We start from the raw sequence: 27617 nt of genomic DNA on the forward strand, positions 1-27617 counted from the left end.
TTACTCTGAAATATTGTTTTAAATGACAATGTGTGGTTTTACGACCTGCCTCTAAGTGTCTTAAATGTCCCTAACCGTCTGATGAGCTCTTGTCGTGGTCTTCCTTATATATGCTCGTGTCCGTAGGAGTAGGTGGTCGTACGTGGTGGTGAAATCTGGCACAAGCCAGAATTTGAGTCTCCTGGTGTAATTGGTTATTCTAGTCGATTCACATCCTTTCTTAGTAACAGAGACTTTTTCCGAGAAGATACGTGCGACAATGCTTTTATAGTTTAATTATTTACGTTTTTTATGATGACCTCAGTATGTTATTTTATATTAATTGCCTACTTAGTTATGTCATCACTCATAGTAGAAATGTACACTATGTTTTGAATATTGATAGGGTACCTACGTAACAATACGTATAATATTGTAAAATAATACGACATTTTGTTTAATGCTCGATAGTCATTCTTAACAATCTTATTTAACAATAAATATAAGTTTGAATTTGCTTCATAATATTGGGCCACATAAGTATAGGTTAAAATATATATCGTAATCTGAATCCCGGACGAAAAGACTTTTTGATCGATTACCCTGTAATCTTTAGTAATTTGTTAATCTTTATGGTCACATAAATGGTACACATTTTATCATTATCTTAATATTACGGTTTGCCGTTCAATTATACCTGAAAATTAATACATGGCTGCGTCAGTGTGCTTTATATCGCGCAGTGAGTCGTACATTTTTAAAAATTATCAACTACCTACCTATATCTACATCTGTTAGTGTGCTTTAAATATTTTTACTTGTAAATTAAAAAAAAAAATTATAACATGCCATTGGAGTTTGTAAAAAGTCATCGGGGAAAAGATCTCCTTGTTCATGGTGGATTTATTTATAAAAAAGATAGAGAAGGTAAAGAAAAAATGATATGGATATGCAACGAAATTAAAAATTGTCCAGGACGAGCGCATACAATGCAAGGTACTTATATATTATTTATTTATGTATTTATTTTTATTTTTCATATTTTGATAATGTCAGACACAAAATTATTATTAATAATTGATTACGTTTTTTTTATAAGAACCTACATATTGTAGACTATTAGTGACTATTTTTTTAACACTCAATTGTACTTGTAGGAGATATAATAAAATCCATAGATCATAATCATGTACCAGACGTCGCAAAAATTGAAGCTAAGAAAGCTATAAATCTAATAAAGGAATATGCAACAACAACAGTAACAACTACAAGAGCTATACTGGGAGAAACGTCAGCACAGGTAATAAAATATTATTTATATTTATATAAATATTAAGCCCCCCCCAGCACGTAATCAAATCACACCAGACATCAAAAATAAAAAAAATGTATGTTTAAATATTTGATATTTATAATTTTTATAAATTTTAACTACAAAATAATTTGTAAATATTCATGATTTTGAGGAATTTTTGAAGTTTTAAATCACAATAAAACTAACGTTTGAGGAACTTTGTATTAAATTAAAAATACTGGTGAAGTTTTCAACTACAAAATGACTTGCAATTACTTGCCTATGGGTAAACTTTGAACGTACCTAAGTATTTATGTACGTCGTTTAATATTGTTTTAGTTACCATGTGCAGTGGTAGGACAGCTACCGAATATTAAATGCTTGAAGAAAACAATAAACCGGTCTAGAAAAACGGTGGAAGCCAGTCCTGCAAACCCTCAATCATACAATTTTGAAATTCCAAATTACGTTAGACAGTGAACAATTTTTATTATTTGACAGTGGCGATAATGGTAATTATGACGATCGGATTCTATTATTTTCAACAGAAAAAAGTTTAAACGTATTAAGAAATTCGGATCATTGGTTTTCGGATGGAACGTTTTCATCTTGCCCAAATTTATTTGGTCAATTATATACGATTCATGCAGTTTACTCTGGTGCAATAATACCGTTAGTGCATGTTTTGTTGCCCGATAAAAAAGAAGTAACGTATAATAAAATGTTTCAAGCATTAAAATTCCTTAAGTTTGATTTATGTCCGAAATCATTTACAACAGATTTTGAAAAAGCAGCAATGAACTCTATCAAAAATGAATTTCCAAGTACAGAGATACATGGCTGTTTTTTTCATTTTAGTCAAGCAGTTTGGCAAAAAATTCAAAACTACGGATTGACAACAAAATATATTGAAGATGTAACTTTTGCATTACAAGTTAGAAAATTAATAGCGCTTGCTTTTATACCTATTGACAAAGTAGTTAATTATTTTGAAGTTTTATTGGAGAGCGATTTTTATATGGAAAATGAAAATATGTTAACTCCACTAATCACCTATTTCGAAACTACGTGGATTGGAATTTTGGACAGGAGAGGTCGACGTCGACAACCGCAATATCCTATCGAAGTATGGAACTGTTCAGAACGTCTTCAATCTGATCTGCCGAGAACCAATAATAGTATTGAAGGCTGGCATAATGCATTTTCGGCATTAATAAATTGTAAAAAACCAGTCATATGGAAGTTTATAAGTGCATTGCAAAGAGATGAAAGTTTGACAAAATTAATAAAATAACAATTAATTGCTGGGTATGCACCAAATAAAAAAAAGAAATACAAAGACTCATCCAAAAGATTAATTCAAATATGTACAAATGTAAGTGACTTTACAACCGACGAAGTGCTTCAAGGGATTGCGCACAATTTAAAATTTTATAAATAGTACATTTTTTATAAACTATAAACTATTTTGTATAATTTTACTTTATTTTACTTAATATTATAATAAGTATAAAATTATATTTTGTTTTGCGTCAAAATTGACTTGCACCTAAAATTAGTGGCACCAAAATTGCATGCGTCGAAATGACGTATGCGTCCAATTGTCGTTCGTCCAAATGGCCGCGTCCATTTGACGTGCGTCAAGATTGCCGCGTCGAAATGACGCATATTCATGTTTTAATACGCTAAGCTACCTCTATTACCTTTTTTATACTATGTTTAATATAGCTTGGTTAGTGAACAATTAAAATAAACTAATAATTCCAAATTATTTATTTATAATTTATTTATTATCATTATCTCGATCGATTTGAAATTCTTCTATTTAACTGAATACTTAAAAAAAAACGTATATTTCCATATTTTTGTATCTAAGATTATAAATACATTAGGTCTATTAAAAATATCACATAAATAACGAATTATTATTGTTTAGATCCATTGTACATTGGTACGTATAATATATTTAATTAAAATGTATGTAAAATTTTTCTATTTTGATTGAGTTGAATATAGTAACATAAAAAAGGCTTTAAACGTTTTAAAAATCTTAAGAGTATCGTTTATTTAATATTATAAATTTTTTGAAAGTTAATGTAAACTATATAATCAAATAAAAACAAAAAAGCTGGTATCTATGTGGATGTCAGTCTGCTGTACAGTAGTAGGGTACTAGTGGGTTACTGTAATGGATGTGTTTATTTCTATATAGACTAATTTTATTGAACAAAATAAAATACTAGAAACTTTTAATAAATAATAAGTGGACTGTATATTTTGTGAGTGTCGTACCAATTGGCTGGTCCGACGACAACTAACTAATCCGTGGGGACATATTACGGCACAAGCATACAATGATAATTTTATAGATAACAATTTTATATAATATTACAGCGATACTATATATTTTTTTTTTTTTATTTTACACAATATATATACAATCTGTACAATTTTGCACAATTAGCATATTTGATAAGGGTTAAAAATATAATACATGAGTACTTGAGTAAGAAGCCACCCACTAATGGCACTTAACTGGAGGTTGTATGAAACTAGCTATATTTATATATACTGATTTTTTTTTTTGATTTGTGATTTTTTTTTTTTTTTTATAATTTTTTTTAATTGATATTAGTTCCCTAGCAAATCACGGCACCATCTCCTTTTTAATCGACGCCTGGGGTTGCCAGGTAATGTTTGGACGGATAGGTTTTTAATGAGTGGGTTACGGTGTGTTTGCAGCCGGGCATGAAAGATTTTGTAGAAACGTTTAGCTTCTTCTGTCACAGTTTTTATTGACAGGTCATTATGAATAGTGTAATTCGAAACAAAGGGTGGAGCATTAGTAATTTTTCGAAGAGCAATATTCTGAAATTGCTGAATTTTGTTTGTATTGGACGCCTTTGCTGTACCCCATAGTTGGAGACCATATGTCCATAGAGGTTTGAGTAAAGTTTTATACATAAGAACTTTAATTTTTAAGCTGGAGTGTTTATTATTTGTGAGTAGCGTTCGTAGTCTGCGAAGACGGGCATTTAAGGCAAGTCGTTTTATACGGATATGGCTATTCCAGGTGAGGCGCTTATCCAAGTTAAGTCCAAGATATCTAACTGAGTCTGCAGTGGGAATAAGTATGTTATTTAAATAGACATTTGGACAAATGGAGTGACATAAAGTGAATGTTGTGTGTACTGACTTAATGGGATTAGGTTTAATGCGCCAATCGGTGTACCATTCAGACATTAGGTTGAGATGAGTTTGAATATTTGCCGAGGCCGTAATAGGGTTTTTGTCAATTGATATGATGGCTTTGTCATCCGCGTAATCAGCTACAGTAGTGTTCTGGGAGATAGGCTGATCAGAAGTGTAAATATTAAAAAGAAAGGGAGAGAGGATTCCGCCCTGGGGAACTCCAGCTAAGATTTTCTCGATTTTGGATACTGAGTAGCCAAACCGGACTCGCTTATATAAGACTTAATTAATAAATATAAACAGGGAGACAGAAATTTTTTTAGTTTAAAAAGTAAACCTTCGTACCAAACTCTATCAAACGCTTGGCTAATGTCGAGAAAGGCACAAGTGCAATAATGCTTGTTTTCTAGGGAGCACGAGATTGCGTCAACTAGTCTATGTACCTGATGTATTGTGTTATGAGCTGAGCGAAAACCAAATTGCGAGTCAGGTAAAATCTTGTTCGTAGAAATGTAAGGTAATAGCCTTTTAAGTATCAGTCTTTCTAGTATCTTACCTAGAAAAGGTAATAGACTTATTGGTCGGTACGAGGAAGGCAGATCAGGTGGTTTGTCTGGTTTTGGAATCATGATTATGTTTGAAAATTTCCATAAGAGTGGGAAGTATGAAAGCCGTAAGGTTGCATTAAATAAATAGGTAAAGAATAGGATAGCTTTTTTCGGAAGACATCTAGCAACTTCTGCAGTAATAAGATCAAAGCCTGGTGTTTTTTTGGTGGAATATTTTTGTATTGCTGTTTTTATTTCATTTGGTGTAAAACACTTTTCAGGGAGATGAAGAGGCATGGGACAATCTAAGTACTGGATAATCTTAGAGGTGAGATTTGGATTATTTACGTCGGGATGTGGCTTAAATATCTCCGCTAGATGTTGACGAAACGTCTCCGCCTTGTCCTCGTCAGTTATAGCAATAGAATTGTCAATTTTGGTTAAAGGTGGTAAACTAGATTTGTATTGTAGGAGTTTATTTGTTTCCCTCCAGAGGCTGCCGTCAGAAGAGGATAAGTTGGATAGCTTTTGTTCGAATATGTCTGATTTGTATTTAAGAAGTTGTTTCTTAAGCGAATTAGAAAGTTTGTTGTAAAGTGCTCTTTGGGAGGGTAAACGAGAAGTTTGATAACGTGCCCTAGCTCTTCTTTTATCCGTAATTAATGAACGTATATGTATCGGTAATGATGGAATGCTATTGGAAGTTGGGGTAGACTTAGATTGGGATGCCCATGCAGCTGATTGAATGATTGAGGTAAATTTATCAACGGCGTTATCAATATCCTCGTGAGTTTTTAATTTAACGTTCAGTGTGATCTCTTGATCTACTAAGTTATGGAACTTAATACGATCTGTTGAAGGATAAAATAATTTTGGAGCTGTCATACGTAATGTTGGGGATGCATTGATTGTCAGAAGTACAGATGAGTGGTCAGAGTTTAGATCCAGGATGTTTTCCGGAGTGCAGACTAAATTGCTTGGTACTTTGGCAATGAAAATATCAAGAATGTCAGGTTTTTTACGTAAAGAAGTTGGCCAATACGTTGGACCTGGAGGTGCTAGAATTGAGTATTTTTTTGCATTGACGAAATTGTGCAGAACATTGCCACGTGGGTTGCCAGCTCGACAGCCCCAAGATTGATGCTTTGCATTAAAATCTCCACCGACTATGAAATTTGAAGTAAATGATGAGAAATAGTCGAGAAAAAGAGTTGAAGATAAGTTGTGTCTCGGGGGGCAGTAAACTGCAGCGATGGTGATAGGTATATGATTCAGCTTAATAGATACAGCACAGTATTGAAGATAATCTTGTGAGAAGTTTGGTAGTGGAGAAAAGGACAAAGTAGATTTAATTATGACTGCAACACCACCATGAGCTTTGTTGTCTGGATGATTGGATTTAAGCAGGGTATAACCTGGGATAAAAACATTGGAATATTTGGTAAAGTGAGTCTCAGTAATTAAGGCAATGATTGATTTTGAGGTGGGTGAGTTATTTGTCATTTTTGTTATTTAAGAGGGATGAGATAACTTGTGTTAAGAGTGTAATTAAGGGGTTAATTACTGATTTAAATTCATCAAGAAAACTTGACATTTTTTTATCAAAATCTAGTTCAGGGGGAGAATGGTTGGTATCTCTTGACTGATTTGAAGTAGCTTGGGCATAAGTTCTCTGGGATGAAGAGGGAGGGAGGGTTATAGGATTGGTTTCCACAGGTGGGTGGCTTGCTTTTACAGTAGAATTATTATTAGTTGACTTAAAATTAACATTATCATGTAAAAATTTACTTTTATTGTTAGGCTTGTTTCGACGTTGAAGTTCCCTATAGACGCTGCATCCTCGGTAGTTGGCTGGGTGGTTGTCTGCACATAGGGCACATCTGGGAGGAGAGTCTCTTGGTTTTGTGCAATCTGAAGAAGAATGTGAGTCTCCACAGCGGACACAACGAGCTGAGTAGCCACAGTAGGATCGCGTGTGACCATAGTCTTGACAATTGAGGCATTGACTGACCATCTTTGGTTTGTATGGCTCTTCGATTTTAACCTTCGTATGAAGAAGGGAGGATAAGTGATATATTTCATTGGAGTGGTCAGTGGGCTCCAAGTCAATGAAGAAAAGTGGAAGTGGGCGTTTATTTATCTTGTGCAGCACTTTTGTGACCTGCCTAACCTCGTAGAGACGTGTTTCAAGTTCAGCTTTAATCAGCTCCGTAGGTGTGGAGGGGTGCAAATTTCGAATAACCACTCTCAGTGGTTTGTCCTCTTTTAGTTGGAAGGTGTGGTATTCTGCTTTTTGGTCTTTCAAATAACGAATTAGTGTTCTATATGATTCGGGGTTAGCAGTCTGTATTTTTAATCGATCGGTGGAAGATTTGCAGTAAAAATTGTCTACTCCGATCAGCTCAATTAGAACTGAGAAAAAGCCAGGGAAGTCTAAAACTCCTTTCATGAAGATTGGAGGTGGGGGTTTTATATGATCAGTAATGATAGATCCTTCGGAGACAGTGTCAGCTTCGATTATTGTAGCAGCAGGTTCGGTTTGAGTAAGCACTTCATAACGATTTGTCGTTATAAATTATTTATTATTTTTTTTTTTATTTGAGGTAGGATCCGGAGATTTTGGTTCAGATGAATCAGAATGGTTTCATTTACTTGTCTTTTGTGTCCAACCGGCATCCGTGTTATCAACCTGGAGTGAAGTTGGATCTATAGAGTTCAGCATAGGATTATTTGTAGAATTTTTGATTAGGCGAGCTGCCTGTATAGTGTTGCTGTTTTTGTTTTTATCTGCATGTTTATTAATCACTTTCGGCGATGTGGGTACGTTGAGAGATCGCGGCATGTTATCTGTGGGCAAAGGTCGGGTATCGATGCGCGTTGCAGCGATAGCGCGACGGATTTAGTAGACGGTAAGAACTTTATTAAACGTAAACGTAGTTCGTTTACATTTAGAATGAAAAAGCGCACTTAGGCGCACTTCCAGTTTTTATAATTTGTATAAATAAATAGGGAAGACAATTGCGATTTTTTTCGTACTAGGTACGACAATTTTGGACGCGAAAATTTGGCGGGATCACGAAAATTTAACGGAGCGTAATTAAACGTGTGCGACTAGCGACGTGCAGACCGCGACTTATACTATATATAAGTATGTATTGTTAAACAAATACTGTATTGAATTGTGGAACTCACAGTGGCACACGACCACGGAAAATAAACTAAGAGAAATAAAACACTCTGTCGTACTCTGGCCGAAATACACTGACATAAACAGAAAAAATGAAGTGATTCTTAATCGACTCAGAATCGGTCACACGAAACTGACACACGGACATCTTATGGCAAAGACAGATCCACCCCTTTGCCCAACATGCAATACAAACTACTCCATCAAACATATCATCATCCACTGCCCAAACTTCAACGAAGCTAGAAAAGATTTCAACATCCCAGACAACCTGTACGAAGCAATTGGTCCATTTTCAAACTTTCATAGCATAATTTTATACTTTAAAAAAATAGAATTGTACAATAGCATATAATCATTTAATGTAGAAATTAACACATGTAAGCTAATAACCTATGTAGTTGATGCTTAACCAATAAAAAAAAAAAAAAAAAAAAGTATGTATTGCGGTGTTCACACCGTAACAGGATGGTATTAAATTGGAATTCAATGATATAATATCATTGAATGCGAAATAGCCGAAACACAATTCTGAGCAGAAACAGTTTGTCAGCCTAGGATATTTTATAGTTTTATGCTTTATTTATTATTCCAAAAATAATGTAGCAATCTATAAAATTAATTTATAATTAACCAAATCAGATTCATTATAATGTACCCGAAAACTTGGTCATTCGTAGTATATACAATACGTATACAGTAACAAATTCGTACAAATACGTATACGGACAAATTCCGGATTATTCAATTCAAATAAATCAGAAATATCAAAGAATATTTTTCAATTTATTGTTTTAAATAAATAAACAAATAAATTTGTTACGGTTGCTGTTATTTTTTCTTCTGAGTATTGTTTAATCGATGAAACCAATTGAAAAAGATTATCATCTTGTTGATCAATAGTAAACCGCTATAGATTTTTAATTTCAATTAATGTTTCTTAATATGTATTAATCGTTGTGACTTCTTCATGCATTACTTCTTCTTCGTCGTCGGATGAATTACTTTCACAATCATTTTGTGAATGCATTTCTTGGCTCTCCGTTACCAAATTTATATCAATCATCAAAAACTCATTAAGATTATTATCACTATTAAACGATGTACATTCGCATATCTATATTTTATAACTTATTTTACGTTTATAGTACACACGCGCGTGTAAATTTTCCGGTTTATGCAAGGTTTTTACTTGCATGGGACTTACAAAATCGTTCCGTTTCCGCGTTATAAGGTTTCGTTTTATTGAGGATAGGCATCTATATAAAACTATAGAAACGTGCTGGGACCATAGAAAAATTTCGCATTGGATAGTTTTTCGTTTTATTCAGGATCCGCTTTAGACAGTTTTCACTGCACTATAAAGTATTAATATAAGGCATTAACGAAATTAACTACATAATTGAAATCTCGTTTTAAATTTTCAATCCTTACCATAAAAATTATAACTTTTTATACATTTTTAACAACTAAATGATTTGTTAATTTTTTTTAAAATTTGAACTTAAAGCTGATGAAACTAGACAAACTTATGAAGAATCTTGTATTGAATTTTCTAATCTATGACAAACCTTTTGAGATTTAAAAAAAAAAAATTGAAAGGAACTTATAAATGCCAAAACACATGCCTAATTGTTTAAATTTGAGGGCAAACGTTGAGTCTTCTGCACAATTAATTTGTAGTCTAGCAAATCTTTCGCCATACACACATAATGGGTTATGGAATAAATATCCACTTGTGTGAGCATTAGGAAAAATTTGTTTGAATAACGAAAAAATTCTATTTTAATAACTTTTTGATTCAGATATGATTTTTAGGTTAGTAATTGTCATAATGCTTCATCGTAGGTTTCTATTGTGTATGACTAGCCATTGTTATATGCATAAATGGAATTACTAAGCTTAATATAAAACGATTGGTTGTATATTATATCTGGGAAAATATTTAGAGGACATATTTAAAAGTTCTGTCACCAAACGAGTTATCCGCAAATTGAATCTTATTAAAATTGGATTGAGTTGTAAAAACTAAAATTCTACTTTCACTGTTACCACTTTCATATGCCTAAAGCATACGAATGATCAGTTATTTTTAAAATCGGTCCTATAGAAAAAACAAAACAAAAAATATATTGTTTTTATGGAATGGACTGTGGTTATAAGATTTTAATAAATTACAGTTTACTTCAAAATTATTAATTTATATTTTTTATATAAATCAATCGAATTAATTAACTTTTATTATAAATTTCGTCTGTGATTCGTTACTCATAAATTTGATGATCATCACCCTCAAATTTTTACTTGCCTACACATCGAGTACCGTTAATGTATTAATGCGTTAAGCACCTATTATCCTTTCTATACTATGTTTAATAATGGTTCATAATAAACTACAAAAATAAACCAATATTTTTAAATTTATTATTTATCAATATCTCGATCGATTTCAAATTCTTCTATTTAACTGAATATTTTAAAAACGTATATTTATATATTTTTGTATCTAAGATAATAGATACATTAGATCAATTGAATATATCACACGAATAATGAATTTTTATTATTTTCTTTTTTTTAGCAACAGTAGTGTATAGTACGTATATTAAATTAAATTAAATAATTAAATCGATATTCAATTTTAATTTTATGTAAAATTTATTTTTGCTGTACAATTGGTTAGTGGATTCATGAGTGGAAACGGGTTGTCAGTCTAGGATATTTTATACTTGGGCTGTACGATTATATACGATTTTATACGATTATATTATACGATTTTGATTAAATGAAATTTTCTCCAATTAATCGATTTCATCGATAATTTTAGGTATTAAAAAAAACGGTTAATCGTAATTTTGATTATTCGTTTATTAATCGAATATCAATTAATTGTTTATTTCAAATAAACAAGAATTAAGAATAAATCAATAAACTATTTTTGTAGCCATTTCTTGCCGTTCCTAATATTGGGTATTTTCGTATCTTCTATTATGATTTATGAATGACGCTATATAATATTAAAATTTGTATTTATTTAGTTATCCAAAAAAGCATTTTAGTGATTAATATTTAAATATTCAATAATTAATACTGCCAAAAGCTGTTTTGACATATATCGATTATTCAATTTAATATTCATTATTGTATATATGTTGTGAATACTATAAAGTATTAATTTAAGTCCTTAATTACATTAACTATTAAAATTAGAATATTAAGTATCTTTATAAATTTCAAGTACCCTCAAATAATAATTTTAAATTACAACAATATAGCTAAAATTCTTATTTTTGGTTATTTAATATGTGATTTCATCCAAACTTTAACTATTATAACAACTATAAAAAAATTGTGTTTTTTTAGAGATTTTTCTGTTATAGAATTAACTACGTGGAAATTCGTTGAACATTTTCAATCGTTAGCTATTAAAGTTAAATGATTTATAGATTTTTAACAACTCAATTATTTGTAAATTTTCAATTAAATACATTTTTTCAAAAATTGAACTTAAACAGTTATAAAAAACGTGTCTATGAATTTTTAATAGTTTCCAACTGCTATTATATAAACTTATAGGGAACCTTATATTCAATTTTTAGGATTTGAAACCCAATGAATAAAGTTTTATATTTTAATAAAAACTAAAAAAACTGAAATTTCAAATGTCTATAAATTTCAACTTTAAATGGTTATAAAAATAAAATGTGCTTGTGTATTATTAATATTTTCCAACTACTGTTATATCAACTTATGCAGTACCTTGTATTCAATTTTCAAGTTTTTGATCAAATTAATAAAATTTTATTCACATTTATAAAATAAAAACGGAAAATTTCAAATGTCTAAAAATAACTTAAAAATTGTTGAAAATTGTTGAAAATGTTATCAAAGGAAATGATAAAATAAACACATGGTATAGATTTAAAATTTCTAAAATAAACCGTTTTGAATAACAACAAAATAAGAATATCGGTACAAGGGAAATTTAGTGAATATCCAATTTTTTAATTCAAATGCTCATAAATATTTAGTTTGACTTTCCGGTAGATATTTTTTATTTGATAAAAGTAGACAAACTTATGAAGAATATTGTGTTAAATTTTCAAGCCTTAGATTTAAAAAGAAAAATTTTTATGAGTTTCTAACTCAAAATGTATTACAAATTTTTGTGTTTTTTACGTATTTTATCAAAATGTCAACGCTTATTAATAATATAATATTATTTAACTATCATTGTGAAAATATTTTAGGAGCGTTGTATTACATTTTAAAGCTATTTTACCCAATGATTATAATTTTATTGTCATTTATAAAAACGAAAATCTAAAAAGATTGACAAATTCAAATGTCTAAATTATATAAAATACAGAAAATGCCAGTTTAAAAATTCATTGAAAATTTCAAGTGTGTTCCTTGATTTTTTTTACCCTACGCGGTGGTTTTGAAAACTACTGTGAATTTCAAAATTTTACCTCCCCCAATGCGCTAACTAGATTCACTTTCCAATCGAAAAAGCTACTGAAGCTGAAAATCGAAGCATTATTTTGACAACTTATCGTGTACACAGACACAAAAAAATAAAAATAATGATACCAAAACAAAAAAATAAGAAACACACATCATTATAAAATCATTACATTCGTCGATCCACTTAGAATCTATTAGCATAAAAAAAACTTAAAATATATAAGAATTATATCATGGTATTATAAATGAAAATAAATGTTTAGTCTAACAGATATTCATGTTTGATAAAAATGTAATACACTTTAGTTCATTGCAATGTATTTTCCATACATTTAACTCATAATTTATTATAGTCTTCTAATCTATTTAGTGTTTTAGAAGAAATATAATATCATGCACTAGATATTTCAACCATATATTTTTTTAAATTGCTGTAATAATTTGTGAATAAGCTCATATTAAATCTTCTGCCATCTTGAAAATGTTAAATCTCGCAAGCGATCGACTCTCATCGATAGATCATTGTAATGTACTACGTAATGAAATATTTTGTAGAATAAGTGTATACATAATATAGTGTATTTTTTAGATTATGTCAATCATTAACTATATAATATAATTTACTAAATATTTTGTTTGTTAATTTATTTCTAGAACATTGGGGTATGTTCATTTTGTATATATATATATTTTTTTTTCAATGATGTGTTTAATTTTAAAAATTAAATTCATTGGGTTTGTATCTCTCATAGCATTTGTAATGATTACCGTCCTTAAATTGTTACTTACTCATCGAGTATCGTTATATCTATAAATCAGTTTAGTTAATTTTTTTTACCACAATACTAAGTATAAACTATTAATTATTACCTATTTTCTTTTCTCTACTATGTTTTATATTTGTTCAAAAACTATAAAATAAACCAAAATTTGCAAATTTTTTATATGTTTATATCTCGATCGATTTCACACTATTCTATCTAACTGAATATTTTAAAACGTATATTTCTATCGTTCTGTATCTATGATTACATGGTAGGTTCACGGTATATCCATTAACAATATCACATAAATAATGCATTTTTTTTGTTTTGTTTTTAGTTGGTAAATTTAGTGGTACGTATTATCTATAATATATGAGGTTTTAATTTTATCAAAAATGTATTTTTATTGATTAAATTGAATTTACCACTGTAAAGAGTTATTCTAGCCCACGAGGAATTCCAATCCACTAATACAATAAAAAAACCCCCTACCTCTTTATCAACCTTTGTAAACCAAATTATTGTAAACTCTACTTTAAACCCAACTTCATATCCCCATAAGACGTATGCCCAAGCTACCACCGAAAATGCAAACACCCACTCTAAACAGACCTCTTCCTCCATTTCAAGCATATCTTTTGGATTGTCATATTTTATTGTGGAACTAAAAATCTGATTTGCTCTCTGATCTACCTACTAACTACCGTTATCAATAAACTATTATCCAAAGGTGATAAATAGTCATTAAGTTATTCATGATTCGAAATGCATCTTTCTTTGGAATTCTAACGGCATATTGCAACAGACAAATTAATTAAAAGCTCTTCTTAACGAACAAAATATAGATATAATCTTAATAATCGAAGCCTACCTCACTCCACACACAACTTTCCGTATTCCCGGTTTTCAACCGGTGTAAGACATAAGGGAGCGCGTAAAATAGCCGAAAATATTTCAGCCGATCCGTATTTTAGCCGAAAAATATTTAAGCCGAAAAATAATGGATTGGACAAGTATATTAGCAGAACCGTATTTTAGCCGATAAATATTTCATCCGACCGTATTTTAGGCGACAAGTATTTTGTACGAACTGTATTTGAGCCGACACATATTTTGTACGAACCGTATTTTAGCCGACAAGTATTTTGTATGAACCGTATTTGAGCCGACACATATTTTGTACGAACCGTATTTTAGCCGACAAGTATTTTGCACGAACCGTATTTGAGCCGACACATATTTTGTACGAACCGTATTTAAGCCGACAGTAATTTTGGCGACATTATTTTAGCCGATATTAATGTAACCGACATTATTTAAGCCGACAACTATTTCAGCCGACAATATTTTAGCCGACAAGTATTTTTGTACGAACCGTATTTGAGCCGACACATATTTTGTACGAACCGTATTTAAGCCGACAGTAATTCAGCTGCCGGGTGGGGTCAGTTCGACACTGTGATAAGCATTTATGATAATATTGATAATTTATACAATTATATTTAATTATAATTAATAATTAAAATAATTATTTTAATTTTTACAATTTTTCGAACGAATAATGGATAACTACTTGAATATTCATTAAACTAACCATTTAAATGAAATCTACATGAAATTCCCTATCGATAACCTATTCCGCCGCCTATTATTCTCTAATGTACTATAGGTACTAGGTATGATTAATCTCACTTAAAAACGCACTCCCACAGTTTATACTTTCATAATGAAACCGAAAAGCCGAGTTTAAATTCATATTCTATTGCATATTGGTATATTACTATTATTATAGTTTAATTGTTAAGTTTATGAAATGAATCTGATTATATATGTAGGTACCTGTGACCTGTATTTATATTTTCTAAACTGCATATTTTTTACTATAATTTTGTTCATTGTCAAATAAAGATTTATTTAGATAGGTATACACAATTTTCCAATTTATATTCTAATAATAATAACATAATAATCTAATAAATATATTAATTTCAGTGAACATTTTACGGATATTCATTAAGTATATATTAATTGGATATCTATAAATGATCTATTGTAGGTATATCCATTAGTTGTTATATATCTCGGAAAAAAAGAACAAGTAAAAAAGAACACGGAAAAAAAGAACAAGGGAAAAAAACACGGAAAAAAAGAACAATTTTTAAAAATTTTAAATACAGGTGTCCCACGAAGATTTGACACTCTGAAAATAATTTTAGTTCTAATCAATATAAAAAAAAAAATATTTTTTTATATAATGCATAGACATTTGCGCTATATTTTGGTATACATTTCAAAAAATATAAATTTACCTAGGTGCATAATAAATTTAATAATATGGTATTTAAAAATGCCAATAAAAAATGTATATTTTTAAATATTATATTGATATATTTATGTATAATATATTTCTATACTATTTACTCGAATATTCATTTATTCTGACTCCTGTAAAATTATAATGATATTATCATTAATTGATAAATGATTAATAATAATAATTTGATATATTTTTAGTGTAAATGTGTATAAATAATCATTTTTAAGCTTCATAATCAATTAATATATTTATTCTTTTTATACATCCCAATTTTAAAAAAAATTTTCTTTTTTCCGTGTTCTTTTTTTCCTTGTTCTTCTTTCCTTGGACTTTTTTTCCTATTACTATTTTTCAAAATTGTATTTTCGCTGCGACCCATTGATTTAATGCATTGTGGATATTATCCATTATAGTTGTTTGGATTTTATTCTATTACGTGATTTTACTATCACAAACACAATAGTTACATCTAATTATCATTTTACCGCTCATAGATAAAAATGTGACTGTGTCTTATACTTATTGCATTTAAAATATCTAAAAACAAAAATAATGGTTATGTTTATCCTTACTCTATGTCTATGGTATATACGCAATTTTGTATACTTAACTATATTATTGAGTAGATTCAATTCTGATACCTACCTATACCTTGTTGTACTCCACGTATCCACACCCCCATAAACACATTTCATTTTATAATACAAAGATATGAAAGATATTTATTAATTTATAGTTTATAATTTTTAAATAGATATGAGTTATTAATATTTTAATTTATAACATATGAATTATTGGTTATTAAGTTAATTAGAAAATTAACTAACTAAAAATTAAAAAATTAAAAAAAATTATCATTTCAACTATTCTTCAAACTAGACTCTATGCATTATTTTATAAATGTATAATAATATATTAATTACCTTATTACCTATTTAGGTACTTTTATTAAAATTATAAACCAATAATTACACCTAAGAACTCGGAATATACTCATAGGCATGAGTAATGAATGGCGCTACCATAATGAACCAAAAAAATCCCTATACACCAAAGGCCGTATTTTTTTAAATCCCCCTCTCAATCAAATATTTATGTAATCTAAAAAAAAAGTCTGTACTAATATCTATTTTAAATTAATACTCTACAGTATTTTCAGTACCTTTAAAGTTTAAATTTAACTCTAGATATATTATTGATCTATAGAGCCCAGAATTACACCACCTAGCTACAAATTACAACAACAATAATTTACAATAACAGATGCGAACTGTGCCGTCCTCTGTCTTAAGTCTTTAAAGTATTTATTAGGTTATCTGAAGTCAGGAAATCACTTCGACAATACATGTTATTAACAAAATAAAGATAGGTTTTATTTTGACGAACGTATCTTAATAAGTAAATAGTAATTATAATAATGCATAGGTAAAAGAATTTTTTTTTTTTTAAATAAAAGTTGTAACCCATATCTGACTTAAAACAGTTAAAACTCGGTTGACCTGCGCCTGTCTAAAATTGTAGGGGCAGCCCCAGGCACCAGTTAACAGACTTGTACAGCAAACACATGGGCAGTATTAATAAATATTTAATAATGACTAATGAGTTAATTATTAAACTATGAGTTGTGATGGTAGGTAAACAACAAAAATAATATTATAACTCGTGTTGGTACTAGTGTACACTTTGTTAATTAGTCAATCCTAAGTATTTTATAAAAATGATGATTTTTGTAATAGATAATTCAATATATACAAATAAAGTAAAATATAATATATTAATGTAGCCATAAGGCAGTACTTAGGTATTAGATAGGCCATGATAAAATAAATCTATATATTTAAATTATAACTGTTTGTAATTTTGTCATGATTAGCCGCGGTACAGAATACAGATTAGTTCTTTCTAGATCAGTTAGACCTTAGTGCTAGGTTTCATGAACAATCACTAAACATTAAACGAATTAATAGCTAGTAAGGTAATGATCATTTAAACATGATTTGATAGCCCATCAACTATGATTAGTCCATAACACTTTATTGAACCATTTAATTAATAAACGGTCAGTGTAACCCAGCGTCCGGGTAATAGCCCGAACCACAGATTATGAAATAGATAAAATCTATATGTTTTATCCTTTTTGTGTCAAAACTTTTTTTTTGAATGGTAATTTGGACAATTTTGTATATTAATATTTAATGTATTATTTATTTTTTTCATTCTTATCAGTTTTTTGTAGTCATATCAAACGGTTGGTAAGGTGTTACCAACCGTTTGATACCAAAACTAACTTTTATCATTAAGTTATAAAATAATGTCGGCTAAATTACTGTCGGATAGAATACTTTGTCTGCTAAAATATGGTTCGGATATAAAAATTTGTCGGTTCAAAAACGGTTCGGATGGAATATGTATCGGCTACAATACAGTTCGGACGAAATATGTCTCTTCTAATATACGGTTCGGCTAAAATATGTGTCGGCTAGAATACGGTTCGGCTAAAATATGTGTCGGATTAAATATTTGTTGGCTTAAATACTGTCGGCTAAAATACGGTTGGACGAAATATAGTTCGGATGGAATATTTTCGGCTAAATTATAGCCCCTCAGACATAAGTGCCAAAATAAGATAAGAAAAAAAAAGTCGTATCGTACAAAAGCGTCAGAAATTAAATAACAGAATTAAATTAAAAAAACTCCAAACGCTTAATCCTTAATCGACAAAATATGTATTATCTGATTACGATAGATTGTCAAATAGACATTGGGTGAGCAGTTTGTGTTATAACATATTGTTAGTACCTATTTCGTAATTTCGTCATTTTATTTTTATAAAAAATCAACCAATTTATTAAATGTATAAAATATTGATGTGCATGTATATTATAATTTATTATCGACATTTTATTTTTATAAAAAATCAACCAATTTATTAAATCTATTAAATATTGATGTGCATGTACCTATACCTATATTATAATTTACTATCAACATAATAATATTAATATAATATAATTTTTATAAGATATAGAAATTTTTAAATAACTACCTACTTAATACTTATATAAAATATTAATTTTGGCGCAAATGATAGGTCATTTTTGTACCTTTGGTGCTTATGTCATATGTTGGGTATAGCAGGTATACAATATTAGATTGGCGCTTATGTTCTACAGATTTTGGCGCAAATGAAAGATCATTTTTGTACCTTTGGTGCTTATGTCATACAGCCTTTTCAACATACCACTGTGATCAATATGACCTCTCGTCTGATAATACACCTGCTATTTTAACATTAAATAATTAATTGATCTCACTACCTAAACCTAACCTATTATTTGACACCCTCGTCTACCCCTTCTACCAAGTACCAACAAAAGACTCCCCAAATACCTATCCAATCTACTAACCTTAAAACGTTGTGCTAGAAATCATTGGAAACGTACACATCTCCCCAGTGACAAAAGTTACTATAACGACATTACCTGTTCCTTAAAAACTCTTCTTCGCAAGTACAACACAGAAAATTACCAAAATTATATAAACTCATTAACAAACTCAGACAACTCGCTTTGGAAAGCCAATCAAATTACTAAACATCTACCCAAGAAAGCCATCTTACTACTAACTTTCATTTATAACCCAATCCTTCGTCTTTCTTATATTCCTCACAATATGTGAAAACACTCTATTATTATCTTGATTCGTAATCCTGATAAGCCACCCAACTTTCCTTCTTCTTACCGACCCGCCAGTCCATTACCTCCTTCTCAAAAATTGGCTGGGATATCATTTCAAAGGTTGAACCATTTATAGTGATTCTAAAAGGTGATGGAAAAACAACTCATTGTAAGACCGGTACCTGCTTTCATTGCTTTCTATTTTTCTTCTATCACTCTGTGTCTTGAATAATGTAGCAGTAAAAACATAATCAGATTCTGTGCATTAAATAATTTCATTTAAATGGATTCTAATGATGTGTTAAATTTTGAGATGGTAGATAGTTACAGAAAGTTAAATACAACACAATTCCATTAAAAAGAGTTAACTGTCAACGATAAAAAACAAAAAAATGTTTAGTTTGTTGACGAAATACCGAAACACCTATTTTGTATATTTTTGAATTCAATTTTATTTACACATAAATACTAAAAATACGAACGAATTCGAGTTGATTCCCAAATATCGAAATTGATTTCTGGGTAAATGCACCATTGATTCTAATAAACATTAATAATGACAATTTAACTAGGCATATCAAATTAACTTTACAAATTACCATGATATATTCAATAAACAATTTACTTCCTGTCTTATACTGACTTAGTGCAGTGACTATACTCAGGAATATGCTGTAATTGGGCTTAATGCACGTTAATAATTTAAATCAATAAATATGGTTAAAAGTATTGGAATAGTTAGTTTATATACATTATATGCTATATACCTACCTACGTATTTATTAATGCTAATAATAATAAAATAATGATATCAACAATAAATAGTATCATATAATAGATTGTATGTTTGCAATAGAGAATATATTTTATTTTTTAATGTAGTATAAATTTACAACACACATTTTTTACAAATTAAGTTGAAATTTGGCTTTCGTTCAATTATTTAATATTTTCACCAATAAACTATCCATTTTCACCAATCTATATTAGATATAGTATAATATTTATTTTTACCCAGACATTGTAAAACCAATAAAATGAAATATGAAAATCGGTATCTACATATGGATTGTATTTGAACATTTGTATGATGATAAATAATTTTAATCGGGCTACAGCGGCGGATTTAGGTATGTTGTGGCCCCTGGGCGGAATGCATTGTGGGGGCCCCTGGGCTGCAGCCCACTCAGCCCTCCCTTAAATCCGGCCCTGATCGGGAACCAATTCCGTAATACCCGAAACTACACGTACCAGTGACATGAGTATGATAAGTTTTGAAGGTTTTGAAAAAATATGGAAATTCAATAAAAATGTTTCATCTGATGAATAAAGAGTTGTAAAAAACGTAAATAGTTACTAACGTATATGATGTAAAATGTATAGATTTTAAGAAAAACCAAAAAAAAATTAGAATTTGTCACAATGTAGTTTATTTTTACAGATCTTAGACAGAAATATACGACTTATGTAGCACGTATGTATAATTTGTGTGTATTAAAAATTAAAATTAATTTTAAAATATACTATAAAAGTAATAATGTAGTGTCTACATTTTCAATATCAAACATAATATTATAACGACTGTTGGTAAAATATGAATATGGTTTTAGAATTTGGTTAGAATTTTTTAGTATTTATATTAAATACCAAAATATTTTAAGTAAGTGGTGTTAGCCTAACCTTAAGTTATCGACAGATTTATTTATTCATTCACCCAAAACAATTACAATGAAATACATTAATAATAATAGCTGATACGAATACAAACTGAGCTATAAGTTCGTATCTAGTATACGGAGTTCAACAATATTACAATTCGTTTAAAGTAAATTACTTGCACAAATAAAAAAAATATATAAAATATAAAAAAAAAAAATTAACATCAACAATCAACATTACATATAGCCCAATATTTAATATTTATGTATATACTTAAGGACTTCTTATGATTTTATTGATACACACATTCTCATCAAGATAACTATTTTATTTATGGCCTTTGTTATTTGATTTTTATTAATTATATAATTGGTATTATTGGATTGACTTTCACATAAACTTTTTATTAGACTCTTTACTTCATTATTTAAATTGTTGAAATAGTTATGACCATGTAATTGGGAAAGTTTCTAAAATTAGTCAATAAAGTATATGAGTGTTTAATGTATTTTTTCCTGTTCAATCTATTATTTCTGTAGCTTTGAGTGTATGGTTTTGTATAGATTTGACTAAAATTTGCCTAATGTATAATTTATAAACATATACCTAATATATATTTAATTTAGTATATAGTTGAATAATTCCTCTGATGGGTATTTTAGTGGTAGGGCGAGTATGCTACTTTTATAATAATGTTTTGTGTAATAATATGCAATGTATTGATATCTGTTCTGTTAGAGCTTCCCCAACATGTTTTGCCGTAAAATAGAATCGAATTACACAGTGCCAATAGTGCCATGTACATATTTTGTCTTATGCCTAATTGATTTTTAAGAAATCGAATTTTGTAAAATAATACAGTTAAGTTCCTAATTTTATTTTTCATTGATCATTTTAGATTTAAACCTATTGTCACTCCTAAATATTTGAATGATAATACAATTTTAATGGATTTGCAACTACAATTTATCATACCTGCAGTTCTACATTTATGTATTATAATTATAAAGTTATATGATATAATATAACTTATATCCAACAAGAAGCTGTGAACGTATAGTAACTATTTACATGCAAACCTATTTGTTTATGTTAAGAGATAACATATTTTTTTCCTTCCAGTCATAGATAAATAATAAATCAATTTCGACAGTTTGTTTCAATTATTCCCAATTATGTTCGAAATTAACTAGTGCTAGCTTATCCGTGAACATGAATAATTTACCTTTTAATAAAGATCCCGATATAGAGTTAATATATATTACAAACAAAATATAGGGCCTAATAATGTACCTCGAGTGACTCCATAATCTTTAACATAACAATGATTGCTGTAATGAGATTCGATAGTGGTTAGTTGCTGTCTGTTATTTAGATAACTGGTAAACCATAGTCATCATCCCTTTTGCTATGTAAATAGTTATTAATGTCAATTAAAGCGTCTTCTGTTCCTAAATTTTTTCTAAGCCTGTATTGTCCAGTTAATATTATTTTATTTCCCTCAAAGTATTTTAATAATTGATTTTTAATTATTTTTTAATGGATCTTAGCAAAAATTCTTACTATTGACATTAGTCTATAATTATTGAAATCAGTTATATCTCCTTTCTTATGAATCGGTACGATTCTAGCTACTTTAAGTTATGCTACAGTTTATTATGTGTACAATAGGTAATATCACATTGTCTCCTATTTGTTTAAGAAATAGTGCTGTATAACCATCAAGTCCAGTTGCAGATTTGTTGTTTATATTATTTAATACATTTTTTACTTCGTAACTGCCAATGGTATTTAACTTGAAGTTGGAGCTTTTGCTTGATTTATTATTAGTATTTATTCCGAGATTAGAATGTATATTATTCGTACTATCATGAAAATTATTTCCGGTTATTGCGATGTATGAATTTACCATGTTAAAATAGTCTTTAGGGCGTGGATGTTGGATAATATGTTGTGTACCTACGTCTACATGACAAATTAAATAAAATACGCTTGACGAAATAACCGACTATATCTTTTATTAAGCAATGTAAAATAATTTCATTAACAGGAGTTCGAGAAGTTCGGTCAGATATTCTGTTGGAATACGACTGACTCCCCTTGGGGACGAGCGCGAACGACCGGGCCGCTCGCGCTGTGGCTACCAAAACTGTCCACGCAGCGGAATGCCATAATATGCTGTCGCCACGCTCGTTCCCACGGGTACTCGGATACATAATATATAATAATAATAATAATAATAATAATAATAAAAATAATAATAATAATAATAATAAATGCTTATTCACTACTTATAAATTAAATGGTTCATAACAGATATATTATGTCCTTTATTATTTGATTGATTGGAAGCCCGGTAGAATTAATTTTTCTCCCCGATAATTCATTAATCACTTTCCAGATTTCCTGTCCATTACCTTTACATGTTTCTATTTTATTGTTATAAAATTGTTCTTTAGCATTCCAAATGAGTCTTCTTAATTTATTTCTATAAGCTTTGTAATAGCAATTTATCATTTGACACGAGAGAAATATTAAATAATTGCTGATAAGAAGTAAACCGACTTTTACGTATTAGGTACGTATAATTAAAAAAGACCCATTTATATAAATATTAGACAAAATTAGGTGCCTATGTAAGTTAATTTATATAAGTTTAGAAAAATCCCGGTTGAAGATATTTTAAATAAGAAAGTATTTAAATTTAAGATAAAGAATATTATGATGTCATTAAAGTATATAATAAAAAATTAAGATTTTCGAAACATTTTACTAGTATCTTTTTTGTAAAATTTCTTGCCATAACTTACCCATATGAAACGATAGCCCAATTCCTTACCTTTCATTCTCGATTCCCAGAATAGTAGAATTTAAGACTTTCGTTTATATTATAGATTCGATGACTTTTGTATTCAATTTTACCTCGCTCCTTAATAAATTCGTCACGTTTTCTCATTGATGCCAATTTGATAATTATTAAAGGTTTATCTGGATTATAATTCGAAGGCTTATGATAATAATTTTCAATATCAAACATATTAAGATCAATATCAAAGGCATTGGCAATGTCATGAACTACATTTTCAACATTTTATTCTTTTTCCTTTTGGACACCAATTATTTCGACAAAACAATATTTTTCATTTTGCTAAGAACTACGTCTTTATCTTTTTCAAGCAATGATTTTTCTAGTTCAATAACACTAGTGAGTTATTTGTAGTCACCTGGTTTTTTAGCACCTGATCGAATCTAACGATAATAATTTTTGTCTATATTTCTTTTGTCTTGTGAGTATCTTTAATTGGGCCATTGGGGTATATCATCATGTCGTCCAATTTTAATTCTATTGGTACACTTTTCGCAATTGCATTTTTTTCCAACAGTTTTAAGAAATTCAAGACTATCTTTGTCCATTTTTTAACATTTCAAATATGTTACAATATAACATGTAACATGTTGAACACTGCCTTCGTTACGCGAGATTGATATTTGATACTTAGGGCACACCGTCATATTTCAACACGTTAGTGTAAACAATATTTGTCAATTAATACAATGAACACGCACACGCACCCTACGAATGACTCGACTGAGCTGAATAAGCCAATGAATAACTGATTAAGTCAGCGATCTGGTAAATATTGTGCTGCGATCGGTTTATAATAGCGTTGATTGAATACCGTTTGGTTATTTTCATATATACGCACATTAATGCATTGGTTGAAATCGTGATTGAACCTTAACATTTTCTATCTCAAGTATACAGCGTAAAAAAACAGTTAATCCCAGATGACATAATGCATTGATTAGCAAGTTCAGTGTCATGTTTTATGCCAACTTATATATTTTTTGGTTTTTTCTTTTCTAAATGATTTTTATCAAGACTATTCTATTTCGGTAAAAAGTATTGGTAAGATTTTATAAATTCAGGAAACTTGATTTATTTTTTGTTTTTATATGTGCTTTTTGTGAGAAGTAGAGGAATATTGTGAAAATGTTCATGTTCCCGGTAACATTCTTTTGAGATTATTACGATACCTCCCTGTCAAAAAAAAACGTTATAATTTTTTCAACACAAGTAAAAGGCTTAACACAGTTTATCCCAGAGCACATAATTTATTTAATGGCATGGCCGGAAATTCATGTGTTATAGGCATTGTATTTTTAATATTCTTTTGACATTTTTTCAAATTGTTTTCAATTATATTTTTCTGTCTCGGAAAAAATTTTGGAAAGATTTTTCGAAATCGTGAAATTTAAAAATAATTCATAAATAATAATTACAATTATAATTTTTTTTCAGGTGTATCCGGGAATCGTACGTAATTATTTTTATTTTGTAAAATATGTTTACCTCGTGATTTTTATTCTTATAATAATTTTAACTGTGAGAAACATATGCAAACATAAATGAAAATGTATGGATGAGTTAACGTATTTAACTACAATGTGTGCGGGGAACTTTAATCTGGCGGTACTGGTTAGCACACAAATACCAAAAAGACAACTTGTTTAGGTACAAAACTACCAATCGTTTGGGAGCAGTTGAGCCGTAACCATACACATGATTTGCGCACAGTTATCTTATAGTCTTTAATAGTTTAATACCTTATTGCATATTAAATATTAATATTAGTTTATTAATAAGTAAATTATTAAAGCACTAGCATACATTTTCCTTCCCCCTTAACAGACTTAGGACTGTCTACGAATGTATTCATAGGTGTGATTAAAAAAGCATCTTAATACTTGTTTATTAATAATATTGTTAATAATAAATATTTAATACTTATTAAAGTTAAAAATGCATGTTAATTTTAATTTTAATATAATACGATTGGTTATATACGTGTAGGATAATATTATACGTATCTATTATTTTCCGTAATAACAGTTTCCCATTATTTGTATATGTATTTAATTTGGTCTACATTTCCGTACTCTTTATCGATGATTATCAATGCCCATCTGTCACCGAGATAAAATTTGTGCATTTGTGCATACGTCGGCTGTATATCCTGTGTATTGTCCATGGCGGGCGGTGGGAACCACCGGTTCACCGTAGCGCGTGTGACCTACTTTATTATATATTATTTAAACACTTACCAATGGTCCTGTCTGCGTGGTAAGCATTTTTGATGATGTTTGTAATGCTGAAAATTAAACAGGCGTGTACGACACCCGGGAGCGGAAACATACGTGTTGCTCGTTCAGCAAGCAAATCGCAACTTGAGATAAAATAATGTTATTATTTTCGTGTGCGCAAACCAGTTGTATACATTTAATATAACCGTGTTCGCAAATGAGTTCCGATTTTGCAGGTAAAAATTATGGATAATGTGCAAATAAGTTTCATCCCTTTAATCTAGCACAATATAAATATTTTATGAATTTCTAGTTTAAAATAATTTGCGAATTTTCGTGAATTTTACGTATTTTGTCAAAATTCTAATTTTGAATGCTTTTAAAAAAAAATTGTGCATATATATTTATTTTATTTTTCAACTTCTATTGTAAAAATATGATAGGAGTCTTGTGATAAATTTTCAAATCTTAGATTTAAAAAGAAAAAGGCGGGGAAGTCGTGGATGTCTCTCTGCTGTTCAGTAGGTTACAAGTGGGTTACTGTAATGGATGCAATTAAATTTAAATCCAATGATATTATATCATTGTATACGAAAAACGATTCTGAGCGGAGACGGTTTATCTATCTAGAATATATTATAAATTATTAAAAATTTTCAAATCTTAGATTTAAAAAGAGAACATTTTTTAAGAATTTCTAGTTTAAAATAATTTGCAAATTTTCGTGATTTTCGTGATTTTTACATATGTTGTCAAAATTCAAACTTTGAATGCTTGTAAAAAAAATTGTGCTAATATATTTCTTGTGTTTTTCACCTGCTATTGTAAAAATATGTTAGGAGTCTTATATAAAATTTTAAATTCTAAGATACAAAAGGAAAATGTTTATGAATAATTTGTGAATTTTCATGATTCTTACATAATATGTTGTCAAAACTCAAACATTGAATGCTTATAAAAAAAAAATTGTGACTATGTATTTCTTTTATTTTGCAACTGCTATTGTAAAAATATGTTAGGAGCCTTGTATTAAATTTTCAAATCTTAGAATTAAAAAGAAAAACTTTTATGAATTTCTATCAAAGATAATTTGAACATTGCCGTAATTTTTACGTATTTAGTCAAAATTTGAACTTTAAATGCTTATAAAAAAAAAATCGTGACTATTTATTTCTTTTATTTTTCAACTGCTATTGTAAAAATATGCTAGGAGTCTTATATAAAATTTTAAATTCTAAGATACAAAAGGAAAATGTTTATGAATAATTTGTGAATTTTCATGATTCTTACATAATATGTTGTCAAAACTCAAACATTGAATGCTTATAAAAAAAAATTGTGACAATGTATTTCTTTTATTTTTTAACTGCTATTGTTACAATGTGTTAGAAGCCTTGTATTAAATTTTCAAGGTTTTCTACCGAACACGTACATTTTTTATCGATATT

At 29.2% G+C, this 27617-nt stretch overlaps 1 pseudogene; it reads left to right on the forward strand.

The window, feature by feature from the left end:
* LOC149053973 (uncharacterized) lies at nt 1-27005 on the forward strand (annotated as a pseudogene).
* The last annotated feature ends 612 nt before the right edge of the window (nt 27006-27617 follow it).

Source organism: Diuraphis noxia, unplaced genomic scaffold, assembly GCF_037042655.1.
Source record: "Diuraphis noxia isolate RWA-SAM2 unplaced genomic scaffold, SU_Dnox_SAM2 contig0018, whole genome shotgun sequence".
Classification (NCBI taxonomy): domain Eukaryota; kingdom Metazoa; phylum Arthropoda; class Insecta; order Hemiptera; family Aphididae; genus Diuraphis; species Diuraphis noxia.